This window comes from Hylobates moloch, unplaced genomic scaffold (genome assembly GCF_009828535.3).
Source record: "Hylobates moloch isolate HMO894 unplaced genomic scaffold, HMol_V3 SCAFFOLD_12, whole genome shotgun sequence".
Taxonomy (NCBI): domain Eukaryota; kingdom Metazoa; phylum Chordata; class Mammalia; order Primates; family Hylobatidae; genus Hylobates; species Hylobates moloch.
Window position 1 is genome coordinate 13,283,969 of NW_026652287.1, and position 15,481 is coordinate 13,299,449.

The window sequence follows — 15,481 nt, forward strand, 5'->3', positions numbered from 1 at the left end:
AAACTCCTGACCTCATGATCCACCCGCTTTGGCCTCCCAAAGTGCTGGAGGCTCCTCCTTCTTATTCCTCAGGTGACAGCTCAAGTCACTTCCTCAAAGAGAGGTCTTCCTTGTAGATTATCTAGCGTCGGTCTCCATCCTTATTTTATACTTGCCAGTTTATTATTTTGTGTGTGTGTAGTGTGTGTCACAATTGTAATTTATTTACTTGTTCATTATCTGCTCTTTCTCTAGACTATAACCTGTCCAATAAATGAATTGACCAAAATTAGCTGGATGTATTGAAAAAAATGATTTTCAGGTCTTGATCAAGACCTACTTGGATTAGAATTTCTCAGGTAGCACCCCAGAAATCTGTACTTTTTTTTTTTTTTTTTTTTGAGATAGAGTCTCGCTCTGTCACCCAGGCTGGAGTGCAGTGGTGCGATCTGGGCTCACTGCAAACTCCACCTCCCGGGTTCATGCCATTCTCCTGCCTCAGTCTCCTGAGTAGCTGGGACTACAGGGACCCACCACCACGCCTGGCTAATTTTTTTGTATTTTTAGTAGAGACGGGGTTCCACCGTGTTAGCCAGGATGGTCTCCATCTCCTGACCTCGTGATCTGCCTGCCTCGGCCTCCCAAAGTGCCAGGATTATAGGCGTGAGCCACCACGCCCGGCCAGAAATCTGTACTTTTAATGCCTGAGAAAACTGTATTTGTAGAATACTCCGTGGTGATTCTGACGCAACTGAGCGATTTCTCAGATCCCAGTTCTGTCTCTAATTCTTAGGACACAGTCCAGGATCTTTCGCTTGGAGATCCTCTCAGGTGTCCCAAACTCAGTGTGTCAAAGAGGAACTCATTGTCTTCCCTAAGAACTTGCTTCTCAAGGCTTGGTCCTTGCTCAATGAACCCTGCTCACTTTTCCAATCTCTTCTGCCAAGTATCTCCTTTCTTATTTATTTATTTATTTACCATTTATTTTTTAGAGACAGTCTTGCTCTGTCACCCAGGCTGGAGTGCAGTTGTGCAATCATAGCTCACTGCATCCTCGAGCTCCTGGCCTCAAGCGATCCTCCCGCCTCGGCCTCCCAAAGTGCTGGGATTACAGGCATGCACCACCATGCCCAGAATTCTCTCCTTTCTTACTGCACTTCAATTACATAGACATTTTCCCCCGTTTCTCTAACATACCTAACCTTTTCCCACCCCAAAGTCTCTGTACCTACTGTTCCTTCCTCCTGGAATGCTTCCTCTCCCCTCTAACTATTGGTTCCTTCTCATCTTCCAGGACCCACTAACTCACATGTTACCGCCTGACGGAGGCCTTCCCTGACCATCATATCTAAAGTGGACCCCATCCTCTTATTCTCCGTCCCATTGCCTTGTTTATTTTCTATGTCAGAAATGGTCTTTTTTATTTATTTGTCTTCTTATTTACTGTCTTTCCCACTAGAAAGGAAGACCCACAAGGGCAGATACTTTTTTCCATTTTGTTTGCTGTGTTATCCCAAACACCCAGAACTGTGCCTGGCCCTTAGTAGGTGCTCAACAGATAATTCATTGAATGAATAAATTGTGAATTTAGTCCTCCAAGTTAGGTACCTGGCAGCATTCTTCTTTTCTTTCCTTCAGCCTCTCCATGAACTGTTCATCAAACTATTGATTCATTCTCAAATGTGACTCTTCGTTCCGTGTCTTCTTTTTCCCATCCTCCTGGCCTTCCAATTCTGGCTCTTATTCACAATGAAAAAGTGCTCTCTGAACCATATCCATGATCTGAGCCTAATTTATTTTTAAAGTATTTTTATTTTTATTTTTATTTTTCCCCCTTCTTTTCACAGGTGTTGATGAGGCTGGTTAATTTCGATGGTGCAGTAGCCCAAGGTTTGGGTACCAAATGAAATTTTGCTTTTCAAAGTTTTGAACTATATTGTTCACTGTAACCCACTAGTGTCATCTAGGGAAAGCCAAAAGAAGGGATTGTTGACTCATTGTAGACTGTTTCTTCTGCCAGGAAAACAACTGTTTAACATGAGCCGAGCACTCTAGAATCGCCAAACATTGACCGAGCACCACTGTTGCACTAAGTGCATTCCCTGTGTGTATCATCTCATTTAATTCCTACAGCAAATTTTCTGAGGGAGGTGATGAGGTTTTCTTTTTCCCAAATGAGGAAACCTAGGAACAGATAGGTAAAGGGACTTGTGTAAAGTCTTCTGGCTAAGAGGAGGTGCCAGAATTTGAACTCGGTCTGGGATATTTGTTCAGCTGGCAGGTCCGGGGCAGAAAGTTAAACGGATATCTCTGAAGTTCATTGGAGTTATTATGCTCTGCTCAGGGAAGATGGATTAATAGCTTGTTGACTGGTCTAAAATGTAGCAGTGAAATTGCCATCACTTGAAACTTTTCAAATTAAATTGAAAAGAAAGTGCCTACACCAGAAAGTGTAATGTATATGGCGCTGATTCTTGAGGGATGCATTAGATCACTCAGTGGGGGTTTCCAGCACTAATTTCCTGAGCTTCACTAATTTTCTCTTGAGAGGTCAGTTTATTGTTCTTGGATGAACCCCACTGGCTGATTGCTTAATAATGTGGCAATACCTACCCTCTTTAAAATGAGACAGAGGAGAAAGCAACTTTCTAATAGCCAGCCTAGGAGAGGAGCAAGGCTTACTGTAACTTTCTGGATTCTAGTGTAGCAACTTGCCTTTTTGATCTTTGAAACAAGTTTATTTCCAAATGTAAAAGTAATACGTATTTATTTAAGAAAATTAAGAAAATGAAGAAAAACATAAACAGAAAGAGGTATCATCCAAGTAACCACTACAAACAGAAGGAACTATTTCCTTCTGGTCTTCTTTCTATATGTATATATTATTTTCCACTAAAATGGAATTATATAGAGTTTTGTTTCCTCTTTTTCTCACTCAACATTATATGACAGTTAACATCCTTTGCAGATATTTTCATGGTCTGAGTAATTTCCCATTGATTAAATGAATTATTATTTATGTCACCATGCCCTATCACTAAATATTGAAGTTATTTTTAGTGTTTATACACTGTTATTTTAAAAATTGCTGTGATGAATCTCTTTTGTATCTGAGTGTCTGCATTCGTGATCTTTTCTTTGTGAATTGTGATCTTACAGGGTAGATATCAGTCTTTGAAAGAGCAGAGAAAAAATTCAGATTGGCTGGTTGAGAAGTTGTATCATAAGATATGTACAAAAGGTAAAATTAAAATTTAGGCCAGGGAAACAACTATAGATTCAATAGACTACAGACATGAGATGCTTCATAAGAGATGAAATGAGATGGATTCAAAGAACAACTTCCCAATGCCAAATGGATCCCCGAATTTGTAACATTCAATGGCAATGGATTGGTGTTGAATCTATGAATGTGTGCTGGAAATCTATGCATTTGATGTTAGCTATGTCTAGGATTCCAAAATAAAAGTGGGCTGGGGTGGAGGGGTGGGGGGTAGGGGAGGGAGGGAGAGAGAGAGAGAGATAGAGAGAGAGAGAGAGAGAGATTCTGCTGATCTGTGAGAATGTAAGAGAAAGAGTCCAGATCTTCAGGAAATGGTAAGAGGTCGAAAGCATTGGCTGCCAAATTTCGCATTAGTCTCAAGTGCCAGCCTTTAGTAGTCATAAAGTCATAAAGTAACTGCTGTGGTCTCAGGGGTTTGCTACAAAATAACAGTGTCTTTTTGGCTAATATTATTAGAAAACCATTTACCTTTCCACTTTCCAACAACTTTGGTCCTCTTACAAAAAAAAAAAAAAAAAAAAAAAGGAAAAACAGAGGAGAGGAAGTATAGGGGGAAACAGATTTGGTTTCCTTCCTTCCTTCCTTCCTTCCTTCCTTCCTTCCTTCCTTCCTTCCTTCCTTCCTTCCTTCCTTCCTTCCTTCCTTTTTTTTTTTGAGTCAGAGTTGCCCAGGCTGGAGTACAGTGGTGCGATCTCGGCTCACTGCAGCCTCCTCCTCCTGGGTTCAAGTGATTCTCCTGCCTCAGCCTCCTGAGTATCTGGTATTACAGGCGCCTGCCACCATGCCCGGCTAATTTTTGTATTTTCAGTAGAGATGGGGTTCTGCCATGTTGGCCAGGCTGGTCTTGAACTCCTGACTTCAGGTGATCCACCTGCCTTGGCCTGCCAAAGTGTTGTGATTACAGGCATGAGCCACCACACTTGGTCTCATTAATTTCTTAAGCCATACTTTTTAATGAAACTATTTCTGGACAGAGGACCATATTAAATAAAACTCAGCCTTTCAGGCTTAAAGTGCAATTCTTGCCCTATTTGTCTTTCATTGTACCAGATACTAAGAAAGCGTCCACCTGTCACTCTTCTTGCTGAATTGATGATACAAAATGCTGTGTATTGGACCATACTCTGTAGCTCATGGATGAACTGCTCATAATAATTAGCAAATATAGCAGTGGTAATGGAAATCAGAGGGAAATCACCTATACTCTAATATACTAGCATTGACATTCCTCATACTCTTCTAGTCCTTGGATCCAGGTGCAATTTTCATATGCTTGCAATAAAAGTACACACACAATTTGGTATCTTGATTTTTTTAAAACTTAATGCTCTATACTAAACCCTTTGCAAATTGTGATTCTTTTTGATTGCTTTAAAAATTGATGATAATCATTTCTGATCGCTTTAAAAATTGTATGATAATATAATTGTTTTCCTTTTGTTGGATGCTTTTGGGGAATCTGTCATCTTTTGTATTAAAAATAAGAAAGCATGGCTGGGCACGGTGGCTCACGCCTGTAATCCCAGCACTTAGGGAGGCCGAGGTGGGAGGATTGCTTGAGCCCAGGAGTTTGCGACCAGCCTGAGCAACATGGCAAAACCCCGTTTCTACAGAAAATACCAACAAAATTAACTGGGCTTGGTTGTGTGTGCCTGTAGTCCTAGCCAGTCAGGAGGCTAAGGTGGGAGAATTGATTGTGTCCATGAGGTTGAGGCTGCAGTGAGCCATGTTTGTGCCACTGCACTCCAGCCTGGGTGACAGAGTGAGACCTTCATACACACACACACACACACACACACACACACACACACACACACACAACACACACACACACACACACACACACACACACACACACACACACACACAGAGCAGGAATTTTAGAGAGGCTTCCTTTCTCTCTTCCCTCACCACCTACCCAGGAAGGTACTGTGGCCTCATCAGATGAAATGGAGACACTCAAAGCAAGTCTGTCTTTGCTGGGAGGTTGGGGGAGAGGTCTCATGAAGCAGAATTAGTTCCAAAGACTCTGAACTCCAAACCACTTAGGGCTTGAAGGACTGAAAGTTGGGCAGGGAATTGCAACCAGAGTGATGGATGGTGGAGGCACTGGGAGTGGTGGATGAGCAGAGTTGGTCTGGAGAGGGTGCTCGGAAGACTGCGAGGGAGTAGACGAGAACTGCACTTTGGTGTGGCCTAGAGAGGGAGAACAGAGTTCCTGTTTGGAGCACACTATTTGGTGCACCTAACTTAAGGAGAATAGATACTCTGGATTTTTTGTCAGCTTGTATCATACTTTGTTAGTTATGTTATTATTCATTAAAAAATATTTATTTGGGGCCAGGCGCACTGGCTCATGCCTGTAATCCCAGCACTTTGGGAGGCCGAGGCAGGTGGATCACGATGTCAGGAGTTCGAGACCAGCCTGGCCAATATGGTCTCTACTAAAAACTACAAAAATTATCCAGGTGTAGTGGCATGTGCCTGTAGTCCCAGCTACTCGGGAGACTGAGACAGGAGAACCGCCAAAAATTAGCCAGGCATGGTGGCGTGTGCCTGTAGTCCCAGCTACTTGGGAGGCTGAGGCAGAAGAATTGCTGGAACCCGGGAGGCAGAGGTTGCAGTGAGCCAAGATCACAGCATTGCACTCCAGCCTGGGTGACAGAGCAAAACTCCGTCTCAAAAAAAAAAAAAAAAAAAAAAAAGGGATAATGTGATAGTGACTTGGGATGCCCAGGCAAGGGATGCTAGACAAATTCTGTTTAACCCGAGGGCTATGCTCCACCTTTCTCTACCTTGTCCTCTGCCCCAGAAGACCATCATGAATGTTCTACATCACGGACCAGCAAATGATGGCCTGCTGCCTGTTTTTGTAAATAAAGTTTTTTCGGAACACAGCTATACTCATTTATTTATGTATGGTCTACGCTACGATGGCAGAATTGAGTAGTTATGACAGAGACTGCATGACTTGAAAAGCTGAAAATACTTGTCAACCCCTATTCTGCATCAACAAGCTTTCTTGCCTTCTAGTGTCAGATGGGTTTGGCCAACGCAGAGTCCTCGAGAATGGAGAAGAATGGAGGGAGGGTGGAGAGTGATGTCAGGGTGCTTTCCTCCTTGGCCCCCCTCCTTTCTGAGTTGCCTTGAGCTGGGTGAATCACTGGGTTGAAGGCCACGTGTCCTCTAAGGGCAGCTGTCTTCATAGAGCTCTCCTTTTGTATTCTGGAATGCTCCTGCCCTCTTTGCTTCAGGCCTAACAGGGGTAACAGCCCCTCTCTAGCTCCTGGGGTGCTTCACTATCCCTTATGGTTCCCCATGCTTTTGTAAATAGTCCTTCCTCTAATGTTCCTGTTGTGAATGTGCTGACTGAATCCTGCTGGGTGCAGGACTGATTGAGAATGCCTCCTTGGGGATGTAATGTTTGAGCAGAGATCTGGTAACTAAGGAGAAGCCAGACATTTGAAGAGCTGAGGAAATAGCATTCCAGGCAATGGGAATGGGATGTGCAAAGGCTCTGGGGTGGAAAAGAACTCAGAGTGCTTAAGAAACAGAAAGCCATTGAGGGTAGGAGATAAGATAGAAGAGGTAAGTACAACCAGGCCATGTAGGGCCTTTCCAGCACCAGTAAAGAGTCTGGATTTTATTCTAAGGACAGGAAATGTGGAAACATTTTATTTTAATTTGTTTATTAAAAAAATTTTTTTAGAGTCTCACTATGTTGCTCAGGCTGGTCTTGAACTCTTGGCTTCAAGCAATCCTCCCAAATCAGCCTCCCAAGTAGCTGCGATTACAGGCATGTGCCATTGCACCTGCCCTTGAAGCATTTTAAACCAGATTCGGATGTGAGCTGATTAATGTTCTTTTTTGCTAATCAGTTGCGTTAATCAATTGTCAGATATAGAGAGTAATTAAAACTGACCTCGGGAAATTTATGGGAAGGAAGCTTTATTTCATCAGCTCCTAGAAGAGTTAGACTACTACGCACTGGGACAGGCAGGAATGAGACAGGGCAGATGTGGGGACCTCACCATAAAAGTTCGTCTCTTCTCATCTGGCTCCCAATCACTAATCTGTGTCTGTGGATCAAACTCCAAACTCAAGTCTAGTGTCCCTTGGATTCCAATCAGTTGGTAGTCAGCATGCGAAGTGAAGGGATCATCTATTCCTTGATTTGTTCACAAACGCTGTGTGAATGCATGCCTTGTACTAGGTGCTGGGGATGCTTAAGATGATGAACAAAACACACCTTGCTCATGCTCTTTGTGGAGCTTATATTCTAGGGGTAAGTGAGTCCCTCCCTCAAAAAAAAAAAAAAAAAGCAAACAAAAATTAAGTTATTTCAAGATGTACAAACAAGTAAATTCAAAATGCTCCTCGAGAGCGGGGCTTTTATCTGGTCACAGTTGTATGTCCTAAGACTGAACAGTGCCTGGCACATAGTAGGTGTTCAGCTAAGATTAGTGGACTGACAGCCTGAGACAGACGATAGTAGCAAGGTACTTAGATAGAATGGTAAGGGAAGGCCTCACTAGGATGTTAATGTTTAAGCAGAGATCTGTAGCATGAAAAGAAGAAGGCATGTGAAAAGTAGGGATTTAAGCCTGTTAGGCAGGAGGAATAAAATGACCAGAGGCTTTGAAGTGAGAAAGTGCTTAACAACGCATAAGACATGCACATATATCTTAGGAAAAGCGGAATTGATGTGAACTAGACATATCCCCTCCAAAATGTGTAATTCCACAGGCATTTCTGGAAATGGCTGTGGCATCCTTTAATTCAGAACCTCAAGTGGACTAACTGTAAAGTGAGTTGCCTTGTGAATGACTAAATTGCAGTAACCCTAAAAATGGGCTTTCACAATGGATTTTAGTGCTTCAGAGTTGAAGAAGGTGGAAGTTTTTTCTTCCCACACTCACTCTTACTGTTTCTGAAATATTTCAGAGCAAAAGCACCTAATCTTAGGGTCATATGAAGTCGAGGAGCCCTTTTGGGCTGGATCTCTGCTATCCTGTAACCACAGGGAAGAGCGCAGTCTTTCATCCTTTCCGGCTGGCTTTGCTCTTTGGTTCCCTGAAGCCTCTCCTTTCTGCCCTCTCTCTTTACCTCTAATTTCTTACACCATCTTCCACTGGTCAAAATGATGATGGGCACTTTCCATAAAGCATCAACTTTCCTCTCAGAGCTTGTGCCTTATACACCTGTCATCTGCTCCTCTAAATACGACACCCAAATCTCTTTACCCCCAATTGTTCTTTGACATTATTCGTGCGTTGTCAAGGTTTACAACATGTAAATTTTGTTTTCTATGATATAGAGAATGTAATTCTTTAGGGCTTTGTCCAAAGGTGGTATCGTCAGTGGATAGTTTCAATAGTGTTACCCAAGTATGATTTACTGCAGAATCGAGTAACATGACTGAATTTATAGAGAGGGACCTAATCCTATTTCATTACAGTTGAGTCCTTCAGAGGAGAATATAATTAATAAAAATTGGAAGGAAGAAAGGATCATTGGGAGGGCAGAAGTGTATTAGTTCATTTTCATGCTGCTGATAAAGACATACCTGAGACTGGCTGATTTATAAAGAAAAACAGGTTTAATGGACTCACAGTTCCATGTGGCTGGGGAGGCCTCACAATCACGGTGGAAGGCGAAAGCCACATCTTACATGGTGACATGCAAGACAGAATGAGAGCCAAGTAAGAGGGGAAACCCCTTATAAAGCCATCAGATCTCGTGAGACTTATTCACTACCACAAGAACATTATGGGGGAAACTGCCCCCATGATTCAGTTAACTCCCACCAGGTCCCTCCCACACACGTGGGAATTGTGGGAGCTACAATTCAAGATGAGATTTGGGTGGGGACACAGCCAAACCATATCAAGAGGATACAGCATATTGTAACCATATAGCTATTGTTATTTCTATTATATGCCATTCAATTTCATCAAGTTAATCTAGATTATTTGTAAATATATAATTTATCTGTTTTGTTTTTAGAGTTCTCTAAAATTGTGATCTAATTTAGACCATTTGTTTCTCATGCCCACTGCATACGTGTCATCCTGAGACTTGATTTTATTGCACTCCTGTCTGAATTTCTATAGCTTTATTAAAAGCCTTGACATTTGATAGCACAAATCCAACCCCATGCTTTCTTTCTTCATATCCTTTTGGCTATTCTTGGCCCTTTGTTCTTCTTCGGGACATGCATTTTTTTTTTTTTAATCTCAGGTGCAAAGGGCTAGTTAATGGTATTCCTCACTTCATTTTACATACTGTCATTGGTCCATTCAAGGCTCTGGCCTTGTTTTGCTTGATTCTTTTTATCCCCTCCATACCCCAATCTCAGGCACCCACTTAAATGTCTTTGGCGTATGTATCTGGATACATGTGCATCACAATACATTATTTTACGTGTATATGTGCTCAAATGATACAAACAATATTTTGTAACAGAGACCATTGTTTCTTACCTTTTAAAAGCAATATGATTTTCAGATGTATTTTTGCTGCTATATGTACATCTAGTTAATTCCTTTTAACAGTTGCATAGTATTTCAAAGCATGCATCTATTACAACTTACTGTTACATTTCTCCAGTAATGGACATCTAGTGGTCTTTAGCTCCCTACAGCACAAACATTGTTGCAATTCACATTCTTATAAACGCCACGGTTAGAGTTCTGTGTGAGAGTTTCTATAGAGTATATATGTTCAAGGGCAGGGTTGCTAAGTCCTAGGGTATACACAGATTTTCTTTCACTAACTATTGCTGGATTGTTTTCTAGAATGACTGTACTTGTTTACATGCCCATCAGAATGCATGGAGATTCCTGTTATTAGCTTACTTTCCAGCTTTTGCCAGTCTTATGGGAGTAAATCGGTATCTAATTGTTTTAATTTGCATTTCTTTGTTTACTAGTGAGATTGAACATTTATTCATTTACTTTTCAGCCATTCAGATTTCCCTATATGTAAATTATCTGTCAATATATTCTTCTGATTTTTTCTATTTCTATTGGGGCTTTCTTCTCTTCTTGTTAATTGTGTTTCTTTTATTTTCTAGATGTTAATTTCTTGTTTTTTTATTTTTTTTGTTATACTTTAAGTTCTGGGTTACATGTGCAGAATGTGTGGTTTTTTATATGTTGCAAATACCTTCTTTCAGGCTATCATTTATCTGTTAACTATGTGATATTTCTTTAAACAGGGAACCTTAATTTTGATGTACCACCAGTTTTCCACCTATGGTATAGGTTTTAAATTTTATTTAATAAGCCATTCTTCATTTAGAAGTCACAAAAATATTCCCTGACAATTGCTTCTATTAGATTTCTGGTTTCACGTTTTACATTTACATCCTCAAGGAATTTGGAGCTCATCTTTGTAAAGGCGTGAGTCAGGGATCCACTTTCAGTTTTGTTCAAACAATGAGTTATTAGACTGGAACAAAAGTAATTGCAGTTTCGCATTACTTTCAATGGCAAAAACCACAATTACTTTTGAACCAGCCTAATAGTTTCCTCCAAACCATCCATGATTATACATGGCTCTAGTAGCCACTTCCCACACCACTACTGCATGTTTTTTTATTGCCATGCATTTGTATGATGTATTAATATCTGATAGGGTGAACCCTACTTTTCTTCTTCAACTTTTAAGTTTAGGGGTACATGTGCAGGATGTGCAGGTTTGTTACATAGGTAAACGTGTGTCACGGTGGTTTGCTGCACAGATCAACCCATGGCCTAGGTATTAAGCCCAGTGTGTATTAGCTGTTCTTCCTGACGCTCTCCCTCCCCCACCCCAAAACCCCCACCCTCCCATCCCCACCACTAGGCCCCAGTGTGTGTTGTTCCCCATTGCTTTTATTTAAAAAACTAGCATAGACAATTCATATTGTCTTTAAATAAGTTTCGTGAAGCACAAACGTGTATTCCATGGATGGAAAAAAAATGGAAAAGTTATTAAGTCTTCCCAAATTTGTCTGTATTTATTCAAGGCTTCATCTATGTATTTCAATAATGTTTTATCATTTTCTTCATAATTATAGTCATTATAGTTTTTCTTGCTGTTTAAGTGGGATTTTTTTTTCTATTACATTTTCTAACTGGTAGTTCTTAGAATGTAGAAATTATACTGATATTTGTATGTTGTTATTCTGGATACTCTTATTGGTTCTAACAGTTTGTCTATAGATTCTCTTACATTTTCTGTATAGCTAATCATATTGGTTGAAGAAGCTTCTTTTGCTATTCTTAAACATCATTTATTCTTCTTAATTATAATTTTTATAATGTTAAGCAAATATTATTTTCTTGTTACTGACTTTAATGGGGATGCTTCTAGAGTTTCACCAGTAAATCTATTTGTGATAGATTTTTAAAGAAAATGTTAATTTACTTTTTAATTGAAGTTTTGTTATAATTTTAAAATATAGCTCTACATGAAGATCATTCACATTTGGCCAGAATAGACATAAGTAAACCTAGGTGCTTCAGAGCGAGGTCTTATAATCAGTTGTTGTAGTTGTTTTGGCTTTTAAAAAATCATATTAAGAAAGTTTCCATTAGCTTATTAATGTAAGAATTATTTATAACTATTGGATTTTGTTATCTTTTCTGCATGAGTTGAGAATTATTCTATTATTGGTAATTATTTTTATCACTTTTATTTTCTGTTCCTCTTTTTCTGGGTCTCTTATTAAATAAATTTTGAATCTGCTGGATTGTCTTTTGTGTCTCATAGTGTTTGTATTTTGCATGTCTTTTCCCCTTAGGTTCTTGACAATTTTCCAGGCTGTGCACCAAATTAAAAATTTAGGTAGTATAACTTTTAATTTTTTAGAGCTCCTTCCTATTTTCTGATAATGTCTTTTCAGTAGAGCTTATAATTGTCAACACTAATTATTATTTTAAAATGAGTATCTTGGCCGGGCGCAGTGGCTCATGCCTGTAATCCCAGCACTTTGGGAGGCTGAGGCAGGCCGATCACGAGGTCAGGAGATCGAGACAATTCTGGCTAACACGGTGAAACCCCGTCTCTACTAAAAATACAAAAAAATTAGCCAGGTGTGGTGGCGGGTGCCTGTAGTCCCAGCTATTCGAGAGGCTGAGGCAGGAGAATGGCGTCAACCTGGGAGGTGGAGCTTGCAGTGAGCTGAGATCACACCACTGCACTCCAGCCTCAGCAACAGAATGACAGAATGAGACTCCATCTCAAAAACAAAAACAAAAACAAAAAAAAAGAAGAATATCTTCTTGGATCTCTCTGAAGATACTACTAACTATAACTTAAAAAAATTTTCTTGGCTGGGTGTGGTGGCTCATGCCTGTAATCCCAGCACTTTGGGAGGGTGAGGTGAGATGATCACTTGATCCCAGGAGTTTAAGACCAGCTTGGGCAACATAGTGAGACCCCATCTCTACAAAAAAATTAAAAATTAGCTGGGCATGGTGGTGCAGCTGCAGTCCCAGCTACTTGGGAGGCTGAGATGGGAGGATCAGTTGAGCCCATGAGGTTGAGGCTATCATGAGCCATGATTGAACTACTGTACTCCAACCTGGGCAGCAGGGTGAGACGCTGTCTCAAAGAAAAACATTGTTTTTTTCTTTTATACCTTCTCTTTTTTTGGTTAAAGTTCAGTTGTGTTATTTGTTCATCTTAGTTCACAAATGTCTGAGGATGCTTGGTTGTCCATTCATATTCATAGTGGAATTCATTGGTTAATACTAGCAGCCATTGTGGATTTTCTCCACATTGTATAATAGTGTTTCCAGTGTGACTTCTCCTTTGAATGGGGGGCCATTATCTTGTATAACCTTCACAATAGCTACATTAGTTATATACTGCTGCATAACCAATTATCCCCAAACGTAGCAGCTTGAAATAACAAATATGTATCATCTCACATGTAGGTAATATCTCATAGTTTCTGTGAGTCAGAAATCTGGGCACAGCTTAGATCGATATCTCTGACTCAGGATCTCTCACAAGGCTGGAGCTGCAGCCATTGCAAAGCTTGATTGGGTGGTGTGGGTGGCAGATCCATGTCCAAGCTTACTCACCTAGCTATGGTTGGCCTCATGTTCTTGGTGACTTTTGGCTGGAGACTTTAATTCCTTGCTATGTGGGCCTCTATAAGGGTACTCACGGCATGGCAGCTTGTTTTTGCAGAACCAGAGCAGAGAGAAAGAGAGAGAGGGAGTGAAAGAGAGAGACTTTTGCAACCTAACTTCAAAAGTGACATCTCATCATTATTGCTGTATTCTATTGGTTACAAGCAAATCAGTAAGTGCTAAGTCCAGCACACCCTCAAGGGGACTCAAGGGGACTCAAGGGGAAGGGATTATGCAAGGGCATGAATGTCTGAAGGTGGGGATCACTGGGGCCATCTCGGTGGCTGTCCTGTTACTAACTCCCAGTGAGAAACTGGGGCTTACCAAGGTTAAATCCCTTGCCTAATATCCAACAGCCAATGAATGGTGGAGCTGAGTCTCGAACCCAAATGGATCTGTTCCAAAGTTTGCCCACTCAGTCTCCATACCATGATTTTCCAAAGGGTAGATGCATCCCACTGATGGAATGTAAGACCATTTAAGGTGGTACAGAAAGTCTTAAGTTGGTGCAAATATACCTTTAACCTTCTAACCTTCATTCATCTCCTTTTGATCAAGAGGGGGCTGGCCTGAGTCTCAAAGTCTTGGGAGACAATGTTACTTAGCTAGAATTTAATAACATGGTTGTCTATTAATTATGTTTACTTCCAGTTTTGTGAAGGAGAAGTGGCTTTAAACTAATGGCAGTGACATAAAATTTTCTCTTAAAATACAATTTAAAAACACAAAATAGTTAAAGTAAAACCTTAACTAACAGAGATGGCACTCAGATATGGAAAACATAGTGAAGGTGATCTATAGATTACTCAAGTTTGCAAAAGACTACCTAAATTATAATGCATCTATCCCAGAAAGAACCTTGTAGATAGTAATTCTTTTTGGCTCAATTTTATTTTTCCCCTTCATTTTATAAATGTGTAAAATGAAATCAAGAAAGGGTAAGTGACTTCCTTATGGGTACACAACCTCCATGATCACAGCCCAATTCCATGACTCGCTATTACTTCTATTATTTAGCAGGTTGAAGCAATTTCTTTTTACTCTCCCTACTCCCAACCCACTATTTCCCATTCACTTTCCCTCACACCCCACGATTTCCCATTCACTTTCCTCTAAATCAGGATTTCTCCACCTCAAGACTGTTGACATTTGGGGGCAGGAGAATTATTTGTTGTGGGGGCCTGTCTTGTGCCTTGTAGGAGGCTGAGCGGCATTCCTGGCCTCTACCCACTTCATGCCAGTAGCACCCCCATCCTCAGTTGAGACAACCAAATATGTCTCCAGACATTGCCCAATGTCCCCTAAGGGGCAAAATCACCCTTGTTGGGCATCACTGCTCTAAAGCAGCATTTTGTATTTCTGCAAGCTCTCAGGTGCCAATGGTCTGTGGACCACACTTTGAATAACTACTTTAAACTATACAACCTAAAAAGGTAACTGTTCCTGCCTTCCCTCCCCACTTCCCCATTTTTTGGAGACAGCGTATATCACAGTCGTAATGCAAAATAACACTCCAGTGCAGTATTTGCTATGAATTAAATTAGGTTTCCTATGTGGAAGATGGGGATTCTAGCATTAAACTTTCAGAAGCAAATTGTTCCCAAAGGGTAGGGACCACACATAATCTAGTTTTATTTCCTATACTTGGTAAATTAGAAACCAACTGGACAAATTAAGAGGAAATGCTTATCAAAAACAATCATTTTGTTATTTGTGTTGTTTGGAAAAAAAGCTGACCCTAACCTACATATTTAGCAAATGTGGTTTGGGAACAGTTTGAAGAATGAGCATGCTTGAAGTGAATGATTCCTAAATGTGTTGTGGCGATCACACAGAGGCTGGGATGAGCTCAGACTCTTGCTCGGCAGCAGAATTGACCATTTTTAATTGCTTAAGAGAGCTTCCTGGGAGCGCTGCACATTAGCCAGGGATGGGAGGCAGATCCGTGTATAAGCAGGAAGGGTTGTAATGTCATCCTAAATGTCTTCAATTATACATGAAGGAGTGGGCTTTCTATCACAATCCAGCAAGAAAGCTCTTCTTGGGCTCCTAGGGAATTTTTGTACATTAAGAATTAAAACTTTCCTGCATC